Below are 17,428 nucleotides of genomic sequence, written 5' to 3'. Positions count from 1 at the left end.
TTCTATAGCAGCTAGCTCCAAAATTATGCAATTCCATAGTTAGAAATCACAGAGATTTGGGGAAGACATGTAAGAATTCACAATGCATACAGAGAAATAGGCATGACTGTAAGAAGGGGAGACTCACCTCAAATTTTCTTGCTGAAAATGACCTCCGCGTCCAGGCTTGCCTCCATACCACAGTCACACATTATGCGTGCGGATGTGTACATCCATGCATATATATGTAGCATATATCTGCAATAGTATACAAATATATAATATATGTTGGGTGATGATTCCAAGAAGGGATAAACATTCAGCAAAAATATTAGTTTTACTTTTCTTTAGAAAAATTAATTTTAAAAATTAGTCATTTTTTATTTGCTGCTATGGGCTACAGAAGGATTACTGTCTCTCCTGCATAAAATGCAGGCTTATAGGAATTATAGAGATTTATGAAATAAAAGCTTTTGCTTACTAATACATATTTTAGCCACATCTTAGTTTATTCACTGCTTTTCACATTTACATCTTAGCTTTGCAACAGCATTCTATGCATATATTTTGCAGATATTGAACATACAAGTAGGGAGAGATTTATAATAAAGGTGGACAAAGATACGTACAATCATAGAGTACAAATTAGAAAATTTTACAGTTTGAAGAGACACAGATCTCTCATTCATTGCTTGGATTTAAAGAGTGCTACACAAATGTACTCCATTTTTACATTTGTACATCTTATTTGAATTGAGCTTTGTTCCGGGGCGCCTGGGTGGCGCAGTCGGTTAAGCGGCCGACTTCAGCCAGGTCACGATCTCGCGGTCCGGGAGTTCGAGCCCCGCGTCGGGCTCTGGGCTGATGGCTCAGAGCCTGGAGCCTGTTTCCGATTCTGTGTCTCCCTCTCTCTCTGCCCCTCCCCCGTTCATGCTCTGTCTCTCTCTGTCCCAAAAATAAATAAACGTTGAAAAAAAAAATTAAAATGAATTGAGCTTTGTTCCATGTAATATTATAACAATATGTCAAACATAATTGACATAGTCACTTAAAAGTGTTCAGAAAGTCGGCCTATGGAATGGGAGAAAAATATTTACAAACCATATACCACATAAGGAGTTAATTTCCAAAATGTAAGAAACTTCTACAACTCAGCAAAAATCTAATAACTGGATTAAAAAATGGGTTAACAACTTGAATAGACATGTCTACAAAGAAGACATACAAATGTCCAAAAGGTATATGAAGAGTCTCAACATCACTAATGTCAGAGAAATTTAAATCAAAACCACAATAAGATATCACTTTACATTTGTTAGGATAGTTACTATCAAAAAAAAAAAACAAGACAATTAGTGTTGACATATTGAAGATGTGGAAAAATTGGAACCCTTGTACACTGTTGGTGGGGATACCAACACTGATATGGAAAACAGTATGGAGATACCTAAAAAAATTAAAAATAACACCACCAGGGGAACCTGGGTGGCTCAGTAGGTTGAGCACCAACTTCAGCTCAGGTCATGATCTTGCCGTTCATGAGGTCAAGACCCGCATCAGGCTCCCTGCTCTCAGCACGGAGCCTGCTTCAGATCCTCTATCCCACTCTCTCTTTGTACCTCCCCTGTTCACTTTCTCTCTCTCTCTTAAAAAATAAAAAAAATAAAAATAAAAAAATAAGTAAATAAAATCTACTCTGTGACAGAAGTCTACTTCCGGGTATTCATTCAAAAGAACTGAAATCAGAATCTTGAAAAGCTACTAACTTTCCAATGCTCATTGCAACACAATTCAAAATAGTCAGGGTAGGCAATCTAAAATATCTATTTGTACATAAATGGATAGAGAAAATATGGTATTTACATACAATGAAATATTATTCAGCCTTAATAATGAAGGAAATTCTGCCCATATGTGACAACATGGATGAGTTGGAGGATGTTATGCTAAGTGTAACAAAAGTCACAAAAGTCACAGAAAGACAAGTAATGTGTGACTCCACTCACATGATGTATCCAAGTCAAATGCGTAGAACCAGAGAGGAGGATGGTGGTTTCCAGGGGCTGGGAGAGAGGGAAACAGAGTTGCTATCAACAAACACAAAGTGACAATTATGCAGACTGAGGAAGTCCTAGAGATCTGCTGTACAGCATTATCCCTATAGTTAACAATACTGCACAGTACACTTAAAAATTTGAGAGAGTGTGGATGCCTGAGTAGCTCAGTCAGTTAAGCGTCTGGCTCTTGACTTTGGCTCAGGTCATGATTTCACAGTTCGTGGGGGTGAGCACCGTGTCAGACTGCACTGACAGCACAGGGCCTTTTTGGGATTCTCTCTCAACCTGCCTCTATGCCCCTCCCTCATGCTCTCTCTCTCTCATTCTCTCTCTCACAAAATAAATAAGTAAACTTTAAAAAAAATGAGAGAGTATATTACATTTTTACCCAAATAAAATGCCTTTTTTAAGAAGTGGTAGACACTTCTTAATATTATAAAATTTTGTAGCTTATAGTCTTTTGCATAAGCTTTTCGATGCCTGAAAGGATGTTCATATTCTACACATTAAAAAATAAACCATAAGAGATGTGGGGAAATAACTAATACTGACTGCCAACAGGAAGAAATGACACAGTATTTCACAAGCTAAAGAAACATCAATCACTAATGCAAGTAACTTCTAAACATAATATTTTCACTATATAGTCTAAATTAAGGGCGAAACATAAATCAACTACAAACAAATCATGAACTCTTTCTCATGGGCTAGTTTTACGAAGTGATATGAAGGTGATATAAAGTTCTGAAAATATTTTATGTATATTATGAGATTAAGCAAATAAATAATGTATCGATACTGTCGGGAACCAGAAATGTCACTATAGAGAAAGGAAATATGAAGAAATACTGGAGTCAAGGCATGACCCTGAAAAATTTGGATCGCAATTGGAAATATCAATGTGAATTCATGATTTCTAATATCATGTGTATCTGTTCAATTACTTTTGTGTACAGAGAAAAGCAGAGTGCTAAGGTTAACAACAGAGACAAACAAAAACAAATTAAACACACACACACACACACACACACACACACACACAGAGTAAAAATACCTGTTGTCTCATTTCTACCATTTACCAGGTCTTTTACTATGACTGAGCCACTAACTTTTCAGAGCTGTAGTTTGTCATCTGTAAAACTGTAAGTCACAAATCTCTGAAAATACTTGGGTTTTCCAATGCAATAACATATACTACTATAAAGTAGATTAAGTCAAATGGAGGGTCCATCTCTTCTAAAACTTTTACCAGAATCTGTCAGCTCTGGCCATAGGGCCCTCTTGCTAATGAGCTGAGTTGTGGTCAATGATGAATCGGGGATGACACATCACTGTTGCACCAGTGGAGTTCAGCATAACTGATATCATAGCAGCATAGTGTGCAAAATCTAAACATTCTTAGCAGAGAATGGCAAATGAAACAACCCTTGGGAAAGTTTATACCAGTTTCAAAAATTATGTTCTTAAATTCTTTGCCTGTTGTCCTCCTGTTAGGACTTCAGTGTTTGCATCCTTTCAAAATTCGTATGTTGAATCCCTACCCCTAATGGGATGGTATTAGCAGGTGGGTCTTTGGGAGATAAATAGATTTAGATCAAGTCTTGAGTTTCTTCATCATGGATTAATGCCTTTATAAGAAGAGATCAGGGAGCTCGCTCTCTCTGCCATGTGAAGATATATCAAAAAGGCAGCTACCTACAAGCCGAGAAGAGGGTCCTCACCACAACTCGACCATGCTCTTAGTCTCCACAACTGTGAGAAATATTTCTATTGTTTAAGTCACCAGTCTATGGTATGTTGCTATAACAGCCAAAGCTGACTAAGAAAACGACTACAAAAAAATTAAAAAAAAAAAAAAAAAAAAAAAGGGGCGCCTGGGTGGCGCAGTCGGTTAAGCGTCCGACTTCAGCCAGGTCACGATCTCGCGGTCCGTGAGTTCGAGCCCCGCGTCGGGCTCTGGGCTGATGGCTCAGAGCCTGGAGCCTGTTTCCGATTCTGTGTCTCCCTCTCTCTCTGCCCCTCCCCCGTTCATGCTCTGTCTCTCTCTGTCCCAAAAATAAATAAACGTTGAAAAAAAAAATTAAAAAAAAAAAAAAGAAAACGACTACAGAATTCATATACAATTTCTTTTAACTGCATCTCCCATAAACTTGAAATAATTTTCTAAACACACTAATGATTTGCACAGTACAAAATCATACCTGGATAGTTCATTTGAAATGATAAACCATATAAATGTAAAGAATAACTTGGGGCGCCTGTGTGGCTCAATCGGTTAAGCGTCCGACTTCAGCTTAGGTCATGATCTTGCAGTTCGTGTGTTCAAGCCCCACATCGGGCTCTGTGCTGACAACTCAGGGCCTGGATCCTGCTTTGGATTCTGTGTCTCCCTTTCTCTCTGCCCCTCTCCCACATATGCTCTGTCTCTCTCTCAAAAATGAATAAACAGTAAAAACATTTAAAAAATAAAATGAATAACTCTTTTTGTATAACTAGTTTTTAAATCAATAGTTTTTTTTTAATAATCCTTCCTTATGTTCCCAAAGATACAATTGGAAATATGTCTTCCATTATATAAGTCAAAAATAATGGGGTCTCTTGACAAATTAATGGTACTTAGGAAATTTTACAATTTTTAAGTCAAAAGATTTTGTGGGTAAGTGAAATTGATTCTTTTTGAAATATTAATATCTATTTGCAGTTGCGCTTATAAAATACTGACCTATTTCTTTCTCCACAAAAATAAGTGTGCTAATATTCCAGAGATAGGCCATATGCTATTGCTCTGGATCTCCTGTGGCTTTTGAGACATGAATTCTCACCCAGTGTTCCAGCAAACTGCCTTTTCAGTACTGCGCTAAATCAACCACTTGAGAAATAGTGTGATAACTATGGTAGTCACCATATAACCTTCACATGTAGAAAGTGCGATTCCATTTTATTATCACAATCCTTCTAACATTGAGGTGGTAAGTTGTTTTTTCTAAATAACTTCTTTCTGTTGGAGATGCCATCTGCAGTGAAGATTAAGGCTAAGATTCATTTTAGTGGCAGTTAAGAGAGGAGTGTGTGTGTGTGTGTGTGTGTGTGTGTGTGTGTGTGTGTTTCTTAGAGTAGCTACATCACATTTAGGATAAATAAAAATTTTGAAACATTTAGAATAATAGCATTAATTCTACATTTTTTTGACCATAAATTCATGCTAGTTGAGAAAAAAATAGAGCAAATAGACATTTATTTCATGATATCCAATTGCAGTAAGCTAAAAATACCTAAATATGTAGTGATACTTTATTATGAAGGATATCCATTCTAATCAATAGAAATGTCTCAAAGTATTTCTATTTGACTGTATAGTGATTCAGAGAATTCCCTTGACATGTAATATTCTATTTCTTTTTTTATTCTCAAGTTCAGAGAGGTTTCCTATGACATATAGCCAGGCAAATACATATGGCCAGGCAAATGATGTAGCCACACAGAAGAGAGGCTCATTTTCTAGATATTATATCAGTGAGGCTCTGAAACTAGAACCATCATAAAAAAGAATGAAACACAGGGTTGAAAAAGGGTATTGAGAGGAAATCTTAAGGGCGTCTGGGTGACTCAGTTGGTTGGGCATCCAACTTCGCTCAGGTCATGATCTCACAGTTCATGAGTTTGAGCCCTGAGTCGGGTTCTGTGCTGACAGCTCGGAGCCTGGAGTCTGCTTTGGATTCTGTGTCTCCTTCTCTCTCTGCCCTCCCTCGGCCACTGTGCTCTGTCTCTCTCTATCAAAAATAAATAAATGTAAAAAAAAATTTAAATTAATGTGGTAAGAGGTAAGGGTCTTGGCTCATTTTTGTTTATATGGATATCTTACTTGAGTTGTATCATTTATTGAAAAGATCATCAAATCTCCACTTCACTGTACTGTTTTATGTTTGCTATAAAATGTTCAACACATTTATAAGCCTGGTATTATCACTTTTTGTCCGTATAAGCAAGCTGTGGATCATGAAGGTGAAAAAGGCATATAACCAGTAAGTAAAAAAGTTATCATTCCAAGATCTTTTGGCTGCCAAGTTCATACTTTTCTACCTTGACTTATTTCTGCAGTTCTTTCCATTTTACTTCAAAGATATAGAAGCATTTGTTAAATTAATAACTAAATCAGTAAAGACACTATATATATAAAAATTTTTTTGAATGATCTGGAAAGAAATAGTGTTTCTGAGAACTAGTTTTGGCCATGGAATGGGGGCATATCAGAAATGAGTGAGTGAGTGCCCGAGTGTCGAAGAAGACAATGAAAATACACATTTCAAGATAAAGTGGAGAGGTTCTCTTGAGACTAAAGTGATATTTCAGTAATAAAATTTTATAGAGGGAGAGACATTGTCCTAGATGGCAAGGAAGTTAAGAATAGGGGAAGATACCTTTTATGATGAATGGTCAGTAGTGGATGGGACAAGCACAATGTTCTTTTAATTGCAGCACAAACACACAAAAAAGTAAAGTCTAGTTAATATATCATTCTGTAATGTAGTCATAATATAGCAAAACCCAGAAGTCTTTAGTACAGAACTGAACAAAGATTGCAAAAATACCTGTTGGAAAATGCTTGAACATACACTGAGACCCAGGGTTCATTGGCTGTATTTGACTAACTGGTAACATTTTAATCATGATAAGATTTGTTAAAAAAGGATCACGTCAGTTCACTGTGTTCACATGTCAGTGTTCAGTCTCTCCTTATTTCTTTTTTTTTTAATTTTTTTTAGCGTTTATTTATTTTTGACACAGAGAGAGACAGAGCATGAACGGGGGAGGGTCAGAGAGAGGGAGACACAGAATTGAAACAGGCTCCAGGCTCTGAGCTGTCAGCACAGAGCCGGACGTGGGGCTCGAACTCACAGACCGCGAGATCATGACCTGAGCCAAAGTCGGACGCTCAACCGACTGAGCCACCCAGGCGCCCCTCTCCTTATTTCAATGGGACTCTCGACCCAGAGTGGCTAAGGACTCAGCTTCTCTACGTTCCTCAGGATTATCTTCATCCCTGGTTCACTTCTTTGTTTCAAAACCTATCGCAAGGTTTTTCTGGCATCTCCCAGTGTTTGTAACTTTTGCATATTTTGCATTGATTTTTCAAAATTCACTTCAGGGACCAAGTTTTTAATCCATTGATTTTCATATATACATGTATAGATTTTTTTCAGAATTCTTCACTAGATTCAGGGATTTTTTGCTGGGTGTGCTAACACCAAAAACCACACGATCAGTTTTTGTGGCACGGTAGCATTATACTCTCGGTCTGAGATTCTGATTCTGTATCCAGCACCTTTGGCAACATCAGCATTTTTCTCTGCTGTAATGATCAGAGTAATATTCTATTCTCTCACGGAAAGAACCCCTTCTGATTGGATTCTACACTGAAAGCACATTCCTTGTGCAACTCGGCAGCAATTTTTGTGCAACATTTTATTTGCTACGAAATTCAGTTATATAGTTGACATCAATTAATGTGTATTGGCCAGGAGATAGGTTTTCACATTCAGAAAACGCTTGCATTATTTTAATTTGTTTTTACAACTCCAAATCTCCTACCTGAATACTACTAATAATGGCAACAACAATTAAAAAAAAAAGTGCTCTTCAAAACATCTCAAAGTGCAATGGGAAATTGCATTTGTGAAGTTTTATATTATTAAACCAATGCTCAGGGACGATTATGATTATGTGGTAAGCTCATTTCAATGTTCTAGTTTTTTACTGTCACCTTCTCTGAAGAACTCTAAGCACTAAAGGAGAAATGATCGGATACTAAGCGTGTATTGAGGAAAGGTAGTTCAGGCTAACAGAGTAGGGCCTGCCCAGTGGGCTTGTGAAGCACACACTCAGGTAATAATGTTAGCGTTAAAGGAAATGAAAGTGTCACGGTGAATGTGAAAGCAAACAGATGTCAGCTGGTGTGTAATGCTAATGGGAAAAATTAAAAAATAAAAGATCAATTCAAATGAGAATAAACCTAAGTATTCCAAATGAAAATCCAATTAAAGGGATGCTTACTAGAGGTAAAACACACTCAATAGAAAGATAACTGCAAGTCCTTTCAGTTCTGGGGAAAAAAAAAGTGCTAACTTTAATGCTCACAACTTGGGGGCCAACGACTAGATTGAACTCCCTGGAGATACACACACATAAAGAAACATAAATTACTGCATTGCGCTAACAAAGTTATACAAAGAATGTGCTTACCTTTCAAAGAATTTAGAATCATCGTTTGGCCTCCTAATAATTCCAGACAATAATTAAGATTAACATAGAACAGAATAAAGAACACAATCTCATTCTTCCCATGCCAGACCACTCAAAATTAGGACCCAAATCTGCAAAGCCAGGCCAGTTTTCTTTCTTTTTTCTTCAGTGTAATAATGTATATTTGACCTCTGTATGCAATTACCACTTCGAAATTCAGATTTTACATTAGTTCACATCACCTAAAACCATGTATCTAGTTCCTGCTCTATCCACAAGTTTTTATACCCAAATTAAAGACAATTGAAGGGAAATTAGGGAAATGCAGGACAAAAGAAAGTTGTTTGGCTTGAGGTAATATGAAAAGATGTGATCTAGATGTAAATGTCCCTATAAACGTGTAGAAATTTCCCTTTCTAACACAGAAATAAGAGTCAGAGGAAAAAGGCATTTTCTAGAAAATAATCTGGCTCAAAAATAACAACTGACCCAGAAGGCTGTTTTCTGAGAATGAAAAGCCTGTCTGTGAAGGAGTATGCGTTATTCAGTGAACCAGAACTATGCAAAGTCCTAGCAATAGCCACATTTCCAGAAATCGGGATTTGATATAGTTGCCTCCAAAAGCAGACACATTCTTCTTGTGTGACTTTGTATTTAGAAATACAAGATGACTTGTTATAAGAGATAATAACTAGTTAGAATGTGGGGGAAGACAATCCTATCTTATTCTGCTACCTCAATTTCCAGCTTTATGAGGTCTAGATAGGAATACTTATTAATTGACCAATCCTGGAGTTCATATGGCTATATACCTAAGAAATATTTTAAAAATGCCAAGAAAGAAAATAACAATACAGAGAAAAACTATATAATAAATGGCTGAAATTTAGTGTTCACTTTCCCAATTACTTTGGTCAAAAAATGGGTCACTAAAGCCTTAAAGTGCACCTGGAAATGTGGCTTTCTGTGTCCACGCCCCAATATACTTGTGAGGCTCTTACTTCTCACATACAGGTTAGCCTCTTCTCCAGAGGCTAACTTTATTCCAGAACATCACTGAGAAATAAATGAAATCTAGAAAGGATGATTTATTCTATTCCCCTATGAGGAAATCTGAGTTCTACATAGGGTACGTAACCGATACAAAGTTACACAGCTAGTTAATGGTCAGACTCACACCAGAATACTGAATTTGTGTAAATACATTGCTTTTAATATACTTTTGGTTTTAAAATGTGTATATGTGGCTCTCAGCTCCTTTTTGTTATGATCTTATTTATTCGGTCTCTCAATTTTAGCAATTCTTATGTATTTATTCATGACAAACACTTGCTTGGGGCTCTCTGCATGGTTGGAAAGTAATGAGAAATCAGGTCGATAATTAATCAGATTTTCTCTTTACTCATTGGAAAACATAAATTTAATTGCATGTAGTTATCTTATGAGCAGTAAGTTTTAGTTTGCTTAAGATTCTGCACATATATGTACAGCATTTGAAATTGAAACAGTAAGGTTTATAAAAGTCAAATTGTAGTTTGTAAAAGCACTTCAATTTTCTTTATGTATATTTTCATACATTTGCGTATTTATGCTAATTGGTTCCTGAAATATTTTATTTATGTAAGAAACCATGACCTGGATATATGCAATGCACAATATTTATATTGAATTATGAAATGTCATTAAGAATATGGATTCTAGAGATTTTAACAGCTCTTAATGGCTGTGACATCATGAATGGGCTGACTTTACCTCTTAGTTTTCTCATTTTTCAAATGAGAAATAGTATCTCCATTGTCAGATTGCTATATATATTAAATATATATATATATATATATATATATGTAGGGCACTTAGAATAGTGACAGGAACAATAAACTCTACAAAGTTGTTGGCTATTATTATCACCATTAATAAGATTTTAGACTTTAAGACTGATATTCTAGGCCTATTATTCATTATGTATTTTATTTTTATATTTATTTTACATTTCTCTCTCACTATTAACATAGTATTTTGCTATACCAATTTCATATTATGTAATTTTATACCCCATTTAGAATATTACAGATTATACATAAAAACAAAATAAATCCTCTAACATCAAAAATACAGAAAATAGTGGTCCAGAGAACAGTGTAGCACCTGGCACATGCAAAAGTATCAACAGTCAACTGGCAGGATGGACTTTGGCCTAAAACATGTCAAGAGATATCACATAAACTCCACAATAATCTTATTTGAACTAATGGAAGTAGGCTCTGAAAAACAAAATCTTGGGTTTTTTTTTTTGTTTCGTTTTTTGTTTGCTTTCTTTTCTTTCCTTTTCTTTTCTTTTCTTTTCTTTTCTTTTCTTTTCTTTTCTTTTCTTTTCTTTTCTTTTTTGGAAATCTTAGCTCTTACCTGGAAATTTGGGAATTTATACCAAGGGCAAACAAAATTTCTTATACTATTAAACTTACACAATACAAATATCCATATTGAAAGGAGCAATTTCCTTTAGGCTGAGAGATTTAAAATAAAAACACGACTCACAAATTTTACTATTGTCTCTCTTTTTTTGTTATTATATATATGTTAGTTAACTTTAATTATTGGCTTTACTGTGCACTTAAAAAACATGAAAACCGATGGGCTTAATTTCTATTCACCCTACAAATAGATTTAAGCATGAGCAAATAAGTGTTACCACTACAAGGATAACTTGGCACATTTTCCATTATGGAGAAGATTCAAACACAAGTAAACAAGTCAAGCAGATAAAAACTAAAAGGCTAAGGGGCGCCTGGGTGGCTCAGTCGGTCAAGCGACCGACTTTGGCTCAGGTCATGATCTCCCGTTCTGTGAGTTCCAGCCCCGCGTGGGGCTCTGTGCTGACAGCTCAGAGCCTGGAGCTTGCTTCAGATCCTGTGTCTCCCTCTCTCTCTGGCCCTCCCCTGTTCATGCTCTGTCTCTCTCTCTGTCTCAAAAATAAATAAACTTAAAAAAATTTTTTTTTAAAACTAAAAGGCTTGGAGCACCAACGTGGCTCAATAGGTTAAGCATCCAACTCTTGATTTCAGCTCAGGTCATGATCTGGTCATTCATGAGTTCAAGCCTCAGGTTGGCTTTGCACTGACAGCACTGAGACTGCTTGGGGTTCTCTCTCTTCCTCTCTCTCTGACCTTCCCCAGACCTCTCTCTCTCTCTCTCTCTGTCTCTCTCAAAATAAATAAATAAATAAATAAATAAATAAACAAATAAATAAAAGATATAAATAATCTTAAAAGGAAACTAAGAGACTAAAAATTATATGTAAATTGGTAAATATAATTAATAAGTTTTATTACTACACATAGGTAGAAACATGCATAGCAATTATGTAACATATTTTTTCTTCAGCACTGACGAATAATTTCTTCAAAGTTATAGGAACCAAGATATGGAGTAATTTCTAAACAATTAGCATAACAAAGACCACAGACTAGGATCACAAAGCAATGAAGTTCCACATCAATAACAATAACAGCAAAATTAATAATCCAATATATTTAAAACTATAAAACACAATTACCTATGGGTCAAATAAGTAATAGGAAAATTAAAAAGTGATTTGGAATTACCCAAAATGGTGAATACACAGCAAATCAAATCTTTTATGATGCAGATAAATTAGCAATTGAAGGAAAACATAGGGCCTTAAATGTCAGAAGAAAATACATGCTGAAGTTAAATTCAGCCAAATGTTCAGCTGAAGGGACATCCAAGAAAAGTAGAACCGAGATAATGATTATAATAGCAGGAATTAATGAGATGGAAAGCAAAGAACAAGCAAAAATCAACCAGAATGAAAAATATGTTATTTTAAGTCTAGTAAAATTTTAAACTAACAAGAATAATCAAGCAAAGACACAGAATGCACATATAAACAATAGTATGAATTAAAGTGGTATACGACTATATAATAAAAAATACAAAAAATAACATGGGAATGCTATAAAATACTTTGTCTTAACATATTTAAAAATCTAGACAAATATAATTTTAAAATGACTACACACACACACACACACACACACACACAAACTAGAAAACATAAACATCCCATAATCATGAAAAGATAAACAACTTAAAATCTTTACAAAAGGAAACACTGTCCTCAGTCATACTTTAAAGGAGGCAACTATTCCAATTTTATAGAAACCTTTGCAGAAACCAGAAAATTTCAATTTAGTAGGCTTATCTTGATCCTCAACAGAAAAAGATAATACAAAAAAGTTTAAGATAGAGGACAATTTTACTTAAGAACAAAGATAAAAACACCACCCAGAAAATTGCACACTGTATCCAGGTTTATTAAAATATACCCTAAATGAAATGAATTTATTAGAACACTGCAAGGTTGGTTCAATGGTAGAAAATGTGAGGTTCTTCTGTTTTGTTTGTTTATTTCAGTAGGTTTCACGCCCAGTGCAGAGCTTGACCTCTCAACCCTGAGATCAAGACCTGAGCAGAGATCAAGAGTCTGACACTTAACTAAGCCACCCAGGTGCCTCAACAATACAAAATGTCTTAAAATATTGTGCCAGACAGTATTATTTTTCCTGCATATTTATTGCCATCACTTGGAAAAGAATCATACTTTCCCATATCATATATGTCAGCCCGAGACATGTAGTTTGCTTTAGATGATGAACTGTAAATGCAATGTTAGGCAAAAACTTCAAGAGGCAGCCTGGCCTTACCCATGATTATGTTTCTTTTACCAAACCAACAGTGTTCCACATGGAAGCTGTTCCATCAGTAGATTTGGGTTGAAGACAACATGAGATACAACTGCAGTAAATCTGAGATAAACACTTAGCATGAGCAAGAAATAAACCTTTGTTAAGTTACTGAGTTCTGTGGTTATTTCTTTTTGCAGTTTAACCTATCCTGACTATTTTAGTAATTTACCACATTAACAAGTTAAAAGTGAAAATTTCAGTGAATACCCAATTATCCTGTAAAAGCTTGCAATAAAATTCAATACTCATTAATGATAGGAAAAAAAATGACAATAAAATAAAATAAAAAGAAGCATCCCCATCCTAACTAAAGGGAACCTACCAAAAAACAATAGAAAAAAATAATGGTAAAAATGTTAGAAATGTTCTATTTAACACTGGGAACAAGACAAGTATGCTTATTATATAATATATGCTTATATACAAATATATTACTTATTTTATTAGTGTTCTAGCTGTCACAAAAGTCAAATAAACAAAAATAAGATATCTAAGTATTGGGAAAAAAAAGTATAACAATATTTTCAGTGATATGGTTGCTTACATAGAAAATCCTAAATACTCTACAAATAAGGTGTCAATTAATACGAGAGCTTACAAGAAGACAAGTGATATAAAAATTGACTGCATGCGATAGGCCAGCGAAAAGAGAACGTATTTAAATGAAATGTACAATGTAATAGCATAATCTTGTGAAATCATCCAGGAATGATGCTTAAGAAATGGTGTAAGACATTTTTAAAGATAGTTATAGAACTCTACCGAAAGCCATTTTTAAAGACCTGTGCAAAACAGAAACACACCATGTTCATGGCTATAATAAATAGGCCAGTTTTTTAAACATTGACTTATAAGTAAAATGCAATTCCAATTAAAATTCTATTATCTGTGTGGGACTTGCTAAGACTGATCTAAAATTTATATGGCAAAGCAAAGGGCTCAGAATATACAAAATACTCATGAAAAATGGCACATTGGAGAGACTTGCCTACAAAATGTGAAGGTTTATTATAATGCTGCAGTAATTCAGAGAATATGTTATTGATATAAGGATAAAAAAGAGATAAACTGAACATTGCAGTGAGCACAGAAGTATTTCTGCATATGTATGAATACTTCATTTGTTACAGAGGCCACACTGTGTTCAGTGAGAAAAGAATATCATTTTCTCCAACTAGTGCTCTCTAGTCATTGATTAGACTTTCCCAAAATCAACAAAGTTGCTCCATATTTCACACAATAAACAAAAATTCAACTTCAGGTAAGTTGAACACTTACATGAGGAAGAAGAAAATAAAACATTCAGAAATTTTATCTAGTGATGTACTTAAGGCTCTAGAAAATGTCTGGCACACAATTGGTACTCAATAAATTATTTGAACAAATATGGGACCATATGAAATCAGAGTAAGGAAAGATTTCAGGAAACACTTGTGTCTGTAATAAACAGTAAAGGAAATGATTGATAATTTTTGATAATTTAAGGTAAAAATTTCTCTTCATCAGAAGCTACTAATAAAAAGTTAAAAACATAAGCTACGAACTGGAAGAAGATATTTACATTAAATACACATTAAAATATTAGTATTTAGAATATATAAAGAACACTGACAAATTAACAAGAAAATGACAACTCAATTTAAAAAATAAACAAAAGATGAATAAGCATGCTGGTGAAGAGACAATATAAATCACCATTTAACATATGAACAGAAGCAAAGACAGTTCTATTAGTATTTTATTTTGTTAGCTAGGGATAGAAACGTGGATGTTTAACATTAATCATTATATTTCATTTACCTTACATATAAACATCTACATGTATATAGATATAATCTTTTGATGTCTGAGATATAATGAAAAAAGATAGTAACATTAATAATACAAAGCAATGTCTGAGTAAGAACTCTTAAAAGTTTACTTTCAACTAGTAATAATAGCATTAAAGTAAATGATAGTTACAATTCACTGAGTGCTTTTATTTATCCTACATTGACCTGATAACTTCACATCTCTTTTCCACTTTTTACATAATTCTTGCATATATGTTAAATAGGCCATTTTCCCTATCTAACCAAAGGGGGTTTTTAAGAGGTAGATTCTGTTAAACCATGAGCATAATATAAGGATTAAGAAATACACCTTGCTCCAGTGTTTTGGGCTCAATGTAAATACAAATAAAAACGAATGGTGATAGACATTACTTTGGTGAATCTCAAAGACTTTTCTCCACACATGCTATTCAGTATGCATCAAATATCCAAGGATCCATGGGCGCATTCATAAAGTAATGCTTCCACATATGGATCCTCATTACTTCTCTCTTCATGACTGGTGGTTTGTTATTCATTCATGAATAACCAAGTGAAATCTGAATTCTGTGGAGTGGATGAACTAACCACAACCATTCTTTCATCTATTCAATATTGAAAGTCTACTAAAAGATCAGAATCTGTTGAAAAACACAGCAAGCTCTCCTGAACTTTACATTTAATTACACTGAGCAAGTATGCATCTTTTTAATGTTACCAAGATATTCTTCTCCAGCTGATATTTCTTTCTATAATAAATTTTGTCAGGACCAATTTCAGACATTGTACAAACATTCCAAGAAGGTAAAGTGCAAGGAAAAAATAATTAGGTCAAAAGATCTGCTTTACTACAGCTCATTTGCTCAACCAAAACTCATGATACCACAGTGCTTTTTTTTTTTTTTTTCCTTCCAAGTCCCTGGATATTTATTCAGGATTCTTTCCTGGGCCCCCTCACAGCAAACAGTTCTTCAGTCAATCCCTTCCCGAGTCCTTCTGTAGAACTTTTTGCCTGTTTCACATAGCCATATTTGTTGGGGCTTTTGTTTTTGTTTTTGTTTTATTTGTCTAAATTACAATTCAGCCTAGATTTTGGACAGTTTCTGTTCTCACTTAACTTTTACATTGCTGAATACTGTAAAGTATATAATGACGGACAGTTAACATACTTCCAGGGAGGGAGCCCATCATCCAGCAGGGTGAATTGCAGCCACATGTGCCTGTAATATGGCAGGTGTCAAGGTCTGTTGCTAGGCAGGTTGAAGGCATACTTTCTGCCTACACACAGCACTTGAATCTCATCTGAGCTAGTAGCACCATTTCTGGAACCCTGAAAACTAGATATACCAAACAGTTTATCTGCACTGTCTGTGTTTCGTACAGCAGATGGCTGGCTGGTTGTTTTTACATATAATAAGTGGAAGTAGCACATATCTATAAATAAATAGTACATTAAGCACTCTTTTGCCAAGTACTGTACAGAGTTTTGCTTTTTTTTTAATTCAAATATGGAAGTAGATCCTGTCACAGGTTTTCTGTTATGAATGCAAATTTAAGGCATGATTATATTCAGGGTAAGATAGGATGATTAGGACAAGGACTCATGTCTGCTGTTTCATCTTCAGCACTAAGCTGCCTTTGTGTCCTTTGTTAGAGGACTGAGAGATTTGTTCAGCTAAAAGGAACGAACCTCACAAGGTCATTTTGTTAATTTCACCACATAAAATGATCAGATCTATAGGAATAAATAATGGGTGCTGTTCTCACATGTTGATAAATGTCCATGATAATCTGTTACAGTGACTAAGTAGCCTCAGGTCGATGTCTATACTTCCCAGACTGCTTGAAGACTTTCCTATGAAATGCTGCGGTAGGAGGGAGCTCAAAAGATCAGAAATGCAGACAATAAATTATAACCCAAATGCTTCTTCCTTCAGATAAGATTTTTGATCTGTCCAGAAATTACAACAGAAGCTAAAATATTCATTGAACTGATTTAAGACTTCCAACAAACTGTTTTTCTCACCAATAATTATTTATATTCCACAAATTCTGAAAAGGTGATACATACTGAGAAAACCTCTTACACACAGAAGTTACCCACCCACATTTTCCACACGCTTATAAGTTAGCACTTATATTTAGAATTGCTTCCTAAGCAGGCTTCCTATGCTCAAGCTACAGGCAATATTCAAATACTCAAATAAATATTAGCATCAGTGTGTGTGTCCTATGCATTCTCAATGGGTTGGTTAGAAAAAAAATTAAATGTAAAATAGCTAGCTAGTGAGTAAAATGTAAAAATGAGTAAGCTGATGGCAATCGTGATTAAATTTGTAGAGAAGGCAAATATTTTTGAAGTAATATAAAAAAAAAGTAAGGTTTATTGGAGGAATAGTAAAAAGGTTTATTTTAAGGACAGTTAACTGTTCCATCGTTAATTGTGTCAGTCTGTGATTTGGCTGACCAGGAAATCTGCCAGTTACTCTTTTTTTTTATGTTTCATTTATTTATTTAGAAAGAAAGAACGTGCAGGGGAGAGGGGCAGAGGAAGAGAGAGACAGAATACCAAGCA

Source organism: Lynx rufus, unplaced genomic scaffold, assembly GCF_022079265.1.
Source record: "Lynx rufus isolate CCGP_SWC_20201006 ecotype Redwood Valley unplaced genomic scaffold, mLynRuf1.p SCAF_3, whole genome shotgun sequence".
NCBI lineage: Eukaryota > Metazoa > Chordata > Mammalia > Carnivora > Felidae > Lynx > Lynx rufus.
This window is presented reverse-complemented; position numbering follows the sequence as displayed.